The sequence below is a fragment of the Jaculus jaculus genome, chromosome 21 (genome assembly GCF_020740685.1).
Source record: "Jaculus jaculus isolate mJacJac1 chromosome 21, mJacJac1.mat.Y.cur, whole genome shotgun sequence".
NCBI classification, from domain to species: domain Eukaryota; kingdom Metazoa; phylum Chordata; class Mammalia; order Rodentia; family Dipodidae; genus Jaculus; species Jaculus jaculus.
This window is the reverse complement of record NC_059122.1, coordinates 14,124,859-14,138,828: the sequence shown is the minus strand read 5'-3', so window position 1 is coordinate 14,138,828 and position 13,970 is coordinate 14,124,859. Positions and strand designations below refer to the sequence as shown.

The 13,970-nt window shown below is 43.3% G+C and overlaps 1 pseudogene; it reads right to left on the bottom strand.

The window, feature by feature from the left end:
• Window positions 1-415: 415 nt before the first annotated feature.
• LOC101597384 lies at window positions 416-13,970 on the bottom strand (annotated as a pseudogene).

The window sequence follows — 13,970 nt, the reverse complement described above, 5'->3', positions numbered from 1 at the left end:
AGTTCCAGGTCAGTCTGGACAGCGACACCCTACCTCAAACCCCCACCTCCAGAAAAAAATAAGTAAGCCTGAAGTATATGCTTTCTTTCCACAAGCTACTTTTACTAGGGTGTTTTGCCTCAGCAATGAGAAACTAAATAGCTAACTGCTATAAAGCCATTCACCACAACAAAAATACTCTTCTAGGATAACAGGCATACCTTCATTTACATGTGGATCCAATATGGTTCAGATATGAAGAGATTTAATTAAAATGGACTGTGACCCCAATTTGGGTCTCTAGGTGTGCTTTCTTCCATGGACAGGAGCTTTTCATAATCATTCTTTCCTTCTGTAATGTAAGGTCTTTCTAAACCTTAAAAAATGGGCGATACCTATCACATGCAGGCTCTGCTGCTTAAAATGACCTTAGAGATTATGTCAACTGAATATTTATTTTGAAGAGTGAAAATTAGAAATAAGTATCCCATTGATCTCACAATACACGTAAGTTTCAGAACAGTTCCCTCAAATAATATAATATCTGGAGCATTCTAAAATTACTTCATATCAAGAGTTGGAAAACATATTTATGAATTTTTTAAAATGAGGAATATTTACAGAACTTTGAAGCATTTTTACAACTGGCAACATTCCTATGGTTCTGTACAAGTTTTGGTACTGGTTACATTTTCATATGTGGGCCAACTAAAAACATGTGCATATTTATGTAAAGTTTCTCACTGTTTGGTGTACTTGACTAATTCATCCAAGGTAACTAGATATATTCCTACAAACTACCCAACACTAGTTCTCTTTCCTAGGAATTGTCATGTTTGATAAAAAAGGTCATGAGATAGAGGCCTTTTCATGTCCAGACTCAGGTGTTCTATCGTCCTTTCATGTATTTTAAGGGAACTACATGAGTAGAATTTCTAAAGCTGTTTGCATATGTAGGTTTCTAACCAGTATGGAATTGTTCGTATCTTTGACACTGCTTAAATATAAAAGGGTTCTCTCTACTGTGAATCTTTAAATGCACTGAAGAGAACTTTGACCAGTGAAGGCTTTACCACATAACTTACACTTAATGGTTTCTCTCCAGTGTGAGTTCACATATGTATTTGAAACAAATACAAAATAATCCTTTCACACGTTGATAACATAGTTGGGGACCATTGCCACTGTGGATTCTCTCATGATTTCAAAGTGGAATGGGATTAGTAAAGGCTTTCCTACATTGCTTACAAATGTAGGGTTTCTCACCACTTTGTTCATGATTTTGACAACTACTCAAAGAAAAGCTTTTCCACAATGCTTAAAAACATATGGCTTCTATCCACTGTGAATCCTTTCAGGGCAATGAAATATGAGGGTCAGTGAAGGATTTACCACAGTGTGTGTGCATGTATACACACACACACCACGTTTATCTCCAGTCTGAGTCTACTCAAGATACCAGACGAAATGAAACCTTACATTGTTCATTACATTTGTTTTTGTTTTTTCCCACCAATGTGGATCCTCTCATGTTTTTTAAGGGCAATAGGATTACTGAAGATTTTCTCACAATGGTTATATATGTCAGTGTTCTAAAGAGAGTGATTTTGTTCATGTCTTTTACGACTACTCCATGAAGAAAAGCTTTTTCCACAATGCTTACATACATAGGGTTTCTCTCCAGTGTGAATCCTTCCATGGCATCGAAGGGCACGAGGATCAGTGAAGGATTTACCACACACCTTACACACACACAGTTTCTCCCCAGTGTGAGTCCACTCATGCTGTCGCAAGTTACCAGAAGATATGAAACCTTTCCCACAATTCTTACACACATAGGGTTTCTCTCCAGTGTGAGTTCGCTCATGTGTTCGAAGGGTACTGGAAGAATTGAAACATTTTCCACATTGCAAGCAAATGTGGGGTTTCTCCCCACTATGAATCCTCTCATGACATCGAAGAGAAGTGAGACCACTGAAGGCTTTACCACATAGCTTACATATGTGGGGTTTCTCACCACTGTGAGTTCTCTCATGATATCGAAAGGAAGTGAGACCACTAAAGGCTTTACCACATAGCTTACATATGTGAGGTTTCTCACCACTGTGAATCCTCTCATGATATCGAAGAGAACTGAGAGAAGTGAAGGCTTTACCACATAGCTTACATACATAGGGTTTTTCTCCTGTATGACATCGTTTGTGTATTTGAATGGAATTGTAATACTTGAAGGCTTTTCCACATTGCTTACATACATAGGGTTTCTCTCCAGTGTGACACCGTTTATGTATCTTTAAGGAATAGTAAGAAGTGAAGGCTTTCCTACACTGTGTACATACATATGGCTTTTCTCCAGTGTGCGTTCTTTCATGGTCTTGCAACTTAGACAGAAAACTGAAGGCTTTACCACACATACTACATTTGTATGGTTTATCTCCAGTGTGAGTTTGTTCATGCCTTCGAATGTGACTCAAACAAGAAAAGACTTTCCCACACTGCTTACATATATGAGGGTTTTCTCCACTGTGAATCTTTTTAACATACTGAAGGAAACCAGGATATGTAAAGGCATTATAATGCTGCTTATCCACATTTGTTCTTTCTCGAGTATCACCTTGGACATGTATTTGAATACAACTCTGACTCTGGAAGAACTTCTCACATTGGTTAAGTCCATAGGCTTTCTGCCCACTTTGAGTGTCTTCATTCTTTAGAAAGCAATCAGGATAAATAATGGATTTCCCGCATTTCCTCAGTTTATAAAGATTCTCTTCATGCCTCTCATATTTAAAAGGTTTATGTCCAGTCTGAGCAGTCACAGGCACGTTAAAGGATGAATGACCAATGGGCATGTCTTCATACACATGGTTTTCACAAAGCATTACTGCATGAGAAATTTTCTTGTTGACATCAGTATGTGATATCTGATTGAAGATTTCTCCACATTGACTACCTTCTTTTTGTTTCCATAGTCTTTTGGCAATTTCACTTCTGAAAACAATGGAAGAATTCATCTTAAGAAAAATATAAACTAGAATTTGCAGAAAAATGGATGATCATCTGGAAAAGATGATACTAAGTGAGATATACCAGGCTCCGAAAGTCAAACATCACATGTTCTCTCATATGCAGGTCCTAGCTTCAAATGTTTAGATTTGTATGAGAGTTGAAGTAAGTGTCAGGAGTAGGGGCCAGGAAGCTAATAAGCGTGGGAGGAGACAGCAGGCATTAAGTAGAGAGGAAAAATACCAGGGGTGGAAAGACTAAGTGGGGTAATGGCAGGAAATGAGGGAGATGAAGTGGGAGGAGGATTAATCAAAATTAAAGATGTTTCCAAGTATGGTGGTGCATGCCTTTCATCCCAGCACTTTGGAGGCAGACCTCGGAGGATGGCTGTGAGTTTGAGGCCAGCCTGGGACTACAGAGTGAGTTCCAGGTCAGCCTGGGTAGAGTAAGACTACTTCAAAAAAACAAGGAAGAAAAAAATTAAAGATTTAATGAATAAACCAGATGGAAGTAAGTGAGTGTGTGTGTGTGTGTGTGTGTGTGTGTGTGTGTGTGTGTGTGTGTTAAAATGACAGGATTTGAACAAAAGTAACCGGTGGGTGTTAATAACACTGGGCCCAGAGTCCATCAGTTGTTACAAGAAAACTTCAGTATCAGGGGTGGCAATGTCTCAGTAAGTTACTGGTCAGGAAGGCTTCTGATGCCCCTGGAAAAATACAGACTACTACCAAGGCTCTTGATTGCCCACCAAAACTGGCTGTTAAGAACATACTGCTGAACATAGCACATGCTTGGGTTGTAAGACACTAGAAAATCAAGCTCAAGTAGAACTGTAAACCTCCTCCCTGTTGACTAGCTGTCATGGTGCTAGAAAATGCTATGCAGCCTGTTCAGGGGTCTTAGCCTACAGTGCAGCCTGCAAGCTATATTTCTGGCCAGCCCAGCAAAATGTGCCCACTGGTACAATGGTGGCATGTCATGGGGGAAACCAACTGCTCTCCAATTGGATTTGAGGCCCAATCCATGGGAGGGATTCATGCCTGGTACTGAAACCCTAGTCAAAAGTCTATGGCTGGGCTGGCGAGATGGCTCAATGGTTAATATGCTTGCTTTCAAAGCCTGACAGCCTGGGGTTGATTTCCTAATACTCACATAGAGCTAGATGCACAAAGTGACAGATGTATCTGGAGTTCATTTGCAGCAGCAGGAGGTCCTGGCATGCCCATTCTTTCTCTCTTTCTTTGCAAATAAATGAATAAAAATAATAATTTAAAAAATAGCCTATAGCTGGAGAGGTTATAAGCCCCACAAGGGAAACTACTACCGTTGTCTGGCTATATGGATTAATTATGCCTGCCAAATGTCCTTCTAAAAACATATGTTCTGGCTGGAGACAAGGATCAATAATTAAAGATGCTTGCTTGCAAAGCCTGATGGCCTGTATTTAATTCCCCAGAACCGTAGTAGAGCCACATGCACTAAGTGCATGCATCTGGAGTCTTTTTTGTTGTTGTTGTTGTTGTTTTGGTTTTTCGAAGTAAGGTCTCATTCTAGCAAAGGCTGACCTAGAATTCACTATGTAGTCTCAGGGTGACCTTGAACTCTCAGTGATCCACCTACCTCTGCCTCCCGAATGCTGGGATTACAGGCGTGTGCCACCAAGCCCAGCTCATCTGGAGTTTTATTTTCAGTGGCAGAAGGCCCTGGCATGCTCATACTCTCTAATATATATATATTTTTTTTCTGAGGTAGGGTTTCACTCTAGCTCAGGCTGACCTGGAATTTACTATGTAATCTTAGGGTGGCCTTGAACTCACAGCGATCCTCCTACCTCTGCCTCCCAAGTGCTGGGATTAAAGGCATGTGCTACCATGCCCAGCTATATTTTTTTAAAACTTATGTTTGGGCTGGAGAAATGGCTTAGTGGTTAAGGTGCTTGTCTGCAAAGCCAAAAGACCCAGGTTCAATTCCCCAGGGCCCACAAAAGTCAGATGCACAAGATGGCACATGCATCTGGAGTTTATTTGCAGTGGCTGAAGGCCCTGGCATGCCCATTCTCTCTCTCTCTCTAATAAATAGAATAAATTTTTTAATTAAAAACTTATGTTAGCCAGGCATGGTGGCACACGCCTTTGATCTCAGCACTCTGGAGGCAGAGGTAGGAGGACTGCCATGAGTTCAAAGCCACCCTGAGATGACAGAGTTAATTCCAGGTCAGCCTGGGCCAGAGTGAGACCCTACCTCAAAAAAACAAAAACAAAACAAACAAACAAAAAAAAACTTATGTTTACACCCATATATTAATGCTACTCTCACGTTTGGCTAGAGAAGAGTCTCTAGTTTTAAACTTTTTCTTCATAATCTCTATACATACAGACAATATACCACGAACATAACCACCTCCCACTCCATCCTCTTTTCCCTTTCCTTTTTAAAAACATTTTATTTATTTATTTCAAAGCAGAGAGACCCAGAGAAAAAGAGAGAGAGAGAGAGAATGGGCATACCAGGGCCTCTAGCCACTGCAAACAAATTCCAGATGCACGTGCCACCTTGTACATGTGGCTTTATGTGGGTACTGGGGAACCGAACCCAGGTTGTCAGGCTTTGCAAGCACGTGCCTTAACAGCTGATCTATCTCTCCAACCTTCTTTCCCCCCTTTTACTATCTCTATTCTTCTTTCTAACTAGTCTCTTCTATTTTTTTTTTTTTTTTTTTAGTTTTTCAAGGTAGGGTCTCACTCTAGCTCAGGCCGACCTGGAATTCACTATGGAGTCTCAGGGTGGCCTCGAACTCATGGTGATCCTCCTACCTCTGCCTCCCGAGTGCTGGGATTAAAGGCGTGCACCACCATGCCCGGCTCTTCTATTTTGATGTCATCATTTCCCCCCTCCTACTATGCAGACCTTGTATAGGTATCATGGGCCACCGTGTGCTCATGCATGCCAAGACCACATTATGTCTGGATGACAGTATTGCAAGGCATTCCTTTCTGCTTCCTTTGGCTCTTATATTCTTTCTGTCACCTCACCTACACTGGTCCCTGAGGCTTGGAAGGAGTTATTGAGATATCTCAGGACTGAACATGCCACTGTCATTTCTTCTCAGAACTTTGATGAGTTTTGATTCTCCCCAGTGACAACTGCCATCTGAAAAGAGAAGTAGAACTTGGCAATGTCCACTGGGAAGAACCAAGTCTCAAGAGGCAGTAAAAACAAGCTAAGAACCAAAGAAAGAGGAGGAGTGGTGGAATACTGCCTGCCAGACATCCAGTGGCCATTTCACTTATGCCCTCATGTTGGCTGTTACGAATCTACACAATATCTGCATAATATGAGCACAAAAAATAAAATAAATGAATAAACATGACATCAAAAGAGCAGATAGACTAGTTGGAAAGAAGAGGTTCAGTGGAAGTGGCAGACAAAGAAGGGTGGTAAAAGGAGATATAAATGAAAAATGTCAATAAAACGTTTAAAAATGAGCTGGGCATGGTGGAACACGCCTTTAATCCCAGCACTTGGGAAGGCAGAGGTAGGAGGATTGCCATGGGTTCAAGGCCACCCTGAGACTCTATAGTGAATTCCAGTTCAGCCTGGGATACAGTGAGACCCTACCTTGAATCCCCCCCCCAAAAAAAAAAGTTTAAAAATGAGCTTGGCATGGTGGCGCATGCCTCTAATCCCAGCACTCAGAGGCAGAGGTAGGAGGATTGCTGTGAGTTTGAGGCCACCCTGAGAATACAGAGTGAATTCCAGGTCAGCCTGGGCTAGAGTAAGACCCTCCCTCAAAAAAAAAACAAAAAAAAAGTTTAACAATGAGCCAGTTGTGGTAGTGCATGCCTTTGCTCCCAGCACCTGGAAGGCAGAAGTAAGAAAATGGCCATGAGTTTGAGGCCACTCTGTGAGTACATCGTGAGTTCCAGATCAGCCTGACTATAACCAAAACAGGAAAGCACATTATTAAGGTAAGATTTCTGGATTTATGGCCTGTTATGATAGGTAACATCAAAATTGTGGTATTCATACAGGGTTTCTAAAAGCTTTTACCAAGTTAAGTACTTGGAAGCACTAAATGTCTTTATGTATTTACTTAAAAAATATTTTATTTACTGATTTAAGAGACAGGCAGATACATACAGATAGATACATACACACACACACACACACACAGAGAGAGAGAGAGAGAGAGAATGGGTATGCCAGGGCCTGTAGCCACTGCAAACACATTCCCAGACGTATGTGCCACCTTGTACATCTGCCTTACTTGTGTACTGGGAATGGAACCTGGGCCCTTAGGTTTGTCAGGCAAGTGCCTTAACCACCAAGTCATTTCTCTAGCCCCTACTTATTTACTTTTTACTTTGGGTACTTGCTATGATGCACAGACTGGCCTCAGTTTCAATACTTCTCCCTCAACCTCTTAATAATCTAGCAATAAAGACAAACACCACTGCATCTGGCTTTATTTCAAAGGTAAATCACATGCGATTATTTCTTATGCTAAAATTTTGGGACACATTGTCTTTTCTTTTTAATCTTTCTTTCTCCCCTCCCTTCCTCCCTTCCTCCCTTCCTCCCTTCCTCCCTTCCTCCCTTCCTCCCTTCCTCCCTTCCTCCCTTCCTCCCTTCTTTCTTTCTTTCTTTCTTTCTTTCTTTCTTTCTTTCTTTCTTTCTTTCTTTCTTTCTTTCTTTCTTTCTTCTTTCTCCAGGTAGAGTCTCACTCTAGCTCAGGCTGACCTGGATTTCACTATGTAGTCTCAGGATACTCATGGTAATCCTTCTACTTCTGCCTCCCCAGTGCTGGGATTAAAGGCGTGAACCCCCATGCCTGGCCTTTCTTTTTTCTTTTGAGGGTCTCACTCTCATCCAGGCTAACCTGGTACTCACTATGTAGTGTAGGCTGACCTAGAACTCATGGCAATCCTCATGCCTCAGCTTTGAATGGTGTATTCCATCATGCCTGACTCAAATCATTTTATTTTTTCTGGGTGGTGGTGGGGGAGAATGTTACTTTTTATTGTATATAATATATATATGCATATAATGTACCATGATCACATACCCTCCCACCACCCTTTTTTCCCCTCTCAAATCCCCACTCCATTGCTGAATTGCTAAATCCCTTCTTTTTTTCCAACTAGTCTCTCTACTTTGATACTCAAACCATTTTCTTTTTCTTTTTCTTTTTCTATTTTTTTTTTTTTTTTTTTGGTGTGTGTGTGTTTTTGTTGTTTTGAGGTAGGATCTCACTCTAGCCCAGGCTGACCTGGAATTTACTATGTCACCTTAGGGTGGCTTCGAACTCATGGCGATCCTCCTACCTCTGCCTCCCAAGTGGTGGGATTAAAGGCATGTGCCAGCATGCCTGGTCCATTTTCCATTTTAGAAAATTTATACATAGTACAGAAGAACAAATAAAAATCCTTTATATTTTCTATACTCTAGGCCAGGCTGACTTGGAATTCACTCTATAACTCAGAATAGCCTTGAAACTTACAACAATGCTCTTACCTCAGCCTTCTCAGTGCTGGAATTAAATGTGTGTGTCACCACATCCATCCTTATTAGCATACATTTTTAATAACTTTGTACATGGAAAAAGATTCATCTGAAAGTGTCATTTGATGGGTATGTCAGTATTGCACACCTTTAATCCATGCATCTTTGGAGACAACTGCTTTTGACTAAATCATTTGAAGGTGGGTTTATTGGTACAGTTTTCTTGTTTTTTAAATGATCAGTCATTTCCTGATTATTAAAGAACATTATTATTATTTGGCTGGAAAGTTACCTTAGATTTCTCCTGGGATATTCATAGTCATCTTCAATGTGCTGGTGTTTCTTTGTTTCTCCTAAAATGTAGACCCAGAAAACTCATTATGGACTAAATAATAGAAAAGATCCTAGGTATATTCTAGGTACCTGGGTACATTCATGACCATGCCTAATACATTCACCATATCTAGCCTTTCCATATCCCACATTATAGAGTAACGTCTTTGAGCAAGACAGACTTACAATTTCAATAAAGCGTGATCTCACCTATACCTACAGCAGCCAGGTTCCTGAGGGTTTCCTCCATCACATCTCTGTGCAGCTTCTTCTGGGAAGAATCCAGCAAAGCCCATTCCTCCAGAGTGAAGTTCACAGCCACATCCTCAAAGGTCACAGAGTCCTGAAACAGCCCAGAGAGTTCCAGGAGGAAAGGTGAAACTCACAACTCTGAAGATCTGTGCGTGTTCTCCCAATGGTCATCACACTCTTACTCTTCATCCACAGTTACCTGCTCTAATGAAGCAAATACCATACTGCATTGGACTCTTTAGTAAGGTAAAAAGAGAACTAAAGAAAACCATTATGCTGCTGGATCTCCCAAATTCCATTAGAATAGGGGTGTACTAGTTACTTTGTCATTGTTTTTACCAAATGCTTGACATTGAGCAACTTATGGGTGGGAGGAAGGACGGAATCCATGGGGCAGTTTTCATCTGTGCAGCGCGGGAATCACAGAGCAGAGAGTGCTGGTGATCGGTTGTCTTCTCCCTTTTTCCAGTCCATGGGATGGTGCTGCCTACCTTCAGGGTACATCTCCCTTCCTCAGTTAGACCTCTCTGAAAACCTCACCCACACACAACCACAATGGTGCCTCCTACTGGATTTCAAATCTAATCAAGTTCACAATGAAGATTAACCATCATACAAAATTTCATTTTTTTCCTCAGATACATATTTGGTTTTTCGAGATAGGGTCTCACTCTAGCCTAGGCTGACCTGGAACTCACTCTCTAGTCTCAAGGTGGCCTTGAACTCATGGCAATCCTCCAACCTCTGCTTCCCTAGTGCTGGGATTAAAGGCATGCACCACCACACCTGGCTTTCAGAATATAAATATAAATATAAATATAAATAAATGTATATGTGTATATGTGTGTGTGTGTGTATATATGTGTGTGTGTGTGTGTGTGTGTGTGTATATATATATATATATATATATATATATATATATATATATATATATTAGAAGGCTAAGGTAGGATTGTTGTGAGTTCAAGACTAGTCTGGTGCTTCAGAGTGTCCATTCTCTCTCTCTGTTGGTGTGTGTGTGTGTGTATGTGTTTGTCTCCACTAGCAAATAAATAGAAATATCTTTAAATTAGATTTTATATTAACGGGGGTGAGGTCAGGGGAAGAGACTGAGTAAAGGAAAGGTGGAGGGAGGGCTAATCAAAATCTGAGTATGCAAATAAATCATATGGGATCCTCCGGTTTTGAACAATGGAACACTCAGGAGCCATAGATCGCTGTTAGAAAATTTTCAGTGCCAGGGATGGGATACCTACAGTGAGTTGTTGGCTAGGGAGGTCCCCGATGCCCCCAAAACATTATAGGCCATTGCCAAGGCCATTGGTTTCCCCCCAGAAATAGATAGTAAGACCCTATTGCTGAAGACTCCACATACTTGGGCTGCAAGGTCACTGAGAAATCCTGCTGGAACTGAGCTGATAACCTCCTCCATGTAGACCAGCTGACAGAAAGCTGGAAGAAGCCATTCTACATGTAGTTCAGTGGGAGAAAGAGATACCACCAGTGAAGATACTCAACAGTGGACGCTGCAAGCCTTATATTTGGCCAGCCAGGCCAAATGAGCCAACAGGTGCAATAGTGGCACGTCTGTCAAGGTGGAAAACAACTGTGCTCCAATTGGACTGGAGGCCTGCTCCATGGGGGTAAACACATCCCTGATACTGAAAACTTAAAACAGGGGTAATCATGAGCCCTAGGGGTGTAACATTGGCTGATATCTGGAAAATTGTACATACTATGCTTATCAAACTGCCCAGTAAGCACTTCTCTTAATATTCATACCCTTATATTAATGCTACTCTTACTTTGGTTAGAGAATCTTCTCTTTTCAGATGGCAGTGACTTTGGGATGACTCAGAAGGTATCATAGTGCTGGAAAGAAGTGACTGGAGTACTGAGTAACTCTCAATCACACCTTCCAAGGCTCAGGATCTAATGCGGAAGAGGTGGCAGAAAGAAAGTAAGAGCCAAAGGAATAATAGGACTCCTTACAACATGCTCCCTCCAGACATAAAATGGCCTGGATATCCATGACCTCACAGTGCCTAACACTACCTGCACAAGACCATCATAAGAGGAGGAAAAGATCATGACATCAAAATAAAAGAGAGACTGATTGAGATGAGGAGGGGATAGGATGGAGAATGGCATTTCAAAGGGGAAAGTGTATGGGGGGGGAGGGAGGATATTACCATGGGATACTTTTTATAATCATGGAAAATGTTAATAAAAAATTGGGAAAAAAGGGAAAAATTATAAATGTTTAATTTATTTGAGAGAAAGAGAAAGAGAGAGGTACAAATAAAGAGAGAATGGGTGTGCCAGTGTCTCTAGACACTGAGAAATAAACTCTAGGTGCATGTGTCACCTTATGCACCTGGCTTTATGTGGGTACTGGGAAATCAAACCTGGATCCTTTGGCTTTGCAGGCATGGACCTTAACTAGCTAGGGATACAGTTCACTGGTAAAGGCACTGTCATGCATTGCCTGCCAGCCTGTGTTTCAATTCCCTAGCACCCATACAGACCCAAAATAGAATGCAATTTCCTGTTATTCGGGCATTGTTTTGTGGTGACAGACCTTGTCTTGCCCACAGACATACACATGTAAATAAGTTAATAAATATTTTACTAAAAGAATATAGCAATCTTACACACAAACCATGAAATACAATTCTGAAATGCCTGGGTAAACTGGTATTTTATATCAACAAGGAAACAAACCAGCAGCTGCTTTCACCAAGGTTCACAAGGTACCCAAAACCAGAAGGGTAAGCCCTAATTTAGAAGCCGTCTCACTGTGTAGATGCAGCCCATAAGCAAGTAAGGGAGAACTGGCCAGCCAGGAAACAGCATTTCAGAATCTCCACCCACACTTATTTTCCCTTCGCAGCTGTAATCCTGGTAAGCAGCATTGATTTATAGACATCTCAACCTCACAGTGCTTTTGTCCCTGGGACATGCCTTCCACCAATACAATAAGATGATGTCACCCAGCCCATCCTTTTTTAATTTTTTTATATTTTATATTATCTTTTTTTAGAGAGAGTTAGGGTCTCTCTCTAGCCCAGGCTGACCTGGAATTCACTATGTAGTCTCATGGTGGCCTCAAATTCATAGCGATCCTTCTACTTCCGCCTCAGGAGTGCTGGGATTAAAGGTGTATGCCACCTCACTCAGCTCAGTCCATCCTTCTTAAAGCTCTTTCTTGGTGAGAAAGGCTCACTTGAGGGCTAGAGAGATGGCTGAGCAGTTAAAGGAGCTTGCTTGCAAAGTCTGACAGACTGGGTTTGATTCCCCAGCAGCCACATAATGCCACACTCACAAAGTGGCACATGCATTTGGAGTCAGTTCCTTTGCAGTGTGGCAAGAGGCCCTGGCATGCCCATTCTCTCTCTTTCTCACTCTGCTTTCAATTAAATATTTTTTTTTTTTAAGTTTGCTTGTTCCCTCAAAAAACTGACTGCCAGATCAATAAAGACAAAACACTCAGGAGGAAATACGTAAGTCTGTCTCCTTTCTCTAGGTCTGTAACAACTTCACTCACATTCAGCATAAGCCAGCAGTGACACGAAACTTGCTGCTCCTCTAAGGACTTGAGGGAAAACTGCTCTGAAAGCTGAAGTTGCCACTGTCTCAGCCTTTTCTCGACGTTGGCTCCTCCCAGCAGCAAAAGCTTTGAACGCTGCACACCTGACACTTGGGGCTCTTCCTCCAAGACAATACTCCTTCCAGTAAAGTCAGGCCCCACCTCAGGGCGCATGCTGAGTTTTTTGTTTCTTTTTTCGAGGAAGGGTCTCACTCTAGCTCAGGCTGACTTGGAACTCATTCTGTGGGTCCAGGCTGGCCTCACGCTCACACTGATGCTCCTCCGTCTGCCTCCCCAGTGCTGGGATTTCAGGCTTGTGCCGCCACATCTGGCTCATACGCTGTTTTAAAATCAATGCCTGAAAGCATTTCAAGCAGTTGCCACCGGGGCCACAGCCCCAAGCCCATTCCTGCGCATACAGGTATGTGGCATCTCACTTTCTAATGAGTTGGCAATTCCAGGGCTGTCAACCATGCCAAACAGTTGGTTTGCATCCTGCAGGGTTCCGCAGCCCGCAGCAGGCGCAGGCCGCCGCCGCCCGCGCCCGCGTCTCCCCGCGACCCTTGCCGCCCCGCCGCGCGCCGAGGCTCCGGCCGGGGGAGGACGCCGGGGTCCCGCCGCCGCCGCCGCCCGCCCGCCCCGGGCACAGGGGGAGCGCGGCCCCGGCGGACTCGGCCGCAGACCGGGGAGGCCCCGTCGCCGCGCGGCCGCTTCCCGCAGCCCGTGCCCGGCGACACTCACCATGTCCGCCCGGGTCCCCCCCGGCCGTCCGAACGTGCGCGCCGCGGGCCCGGGTAGTTGCGAAGCCACGGAGGACGAGGCGCCCAGAACTCGGAACAACCTGAACAAAGTGCCCCAACTAGGACTGCGCCAGGAAGAAAGATGGTGGGTGAGGCGCTTCCGCCCCGCCCACGGGGCCCCTGACTGGGCGGGTCGCGCTGCCCACTGCGGATCCCAGCGCCCGCGGCTCGGAGACCTGGCCTACGGCCGGGAGCTTCCACGTCGTCCCCCCTTAGCCTCCCTAGTGCCGGGGTCAACGATGCTGCGCGCTCCCGCAATCGGCCAACAGCTGAATTTAAGGAAAGCTAACTTCTGGTTTGCAGAGTCCGCTGACCTCAGAGAAGCAAGGTTCCTGGGCCCACCCAGGGCACCGTGGAACAAGGACAGGCTGATGACATGCTTGATGCATTTTGGACTAGGTAGTTGTCTTCATGGCGAAGGCTTCTTCCAAACTAGTCTTCAGTCTACACATTTCCTGCCGAGGAAAGAAAATTTTCAAAGGAATGAAATCATTCAGTGCACACAGACA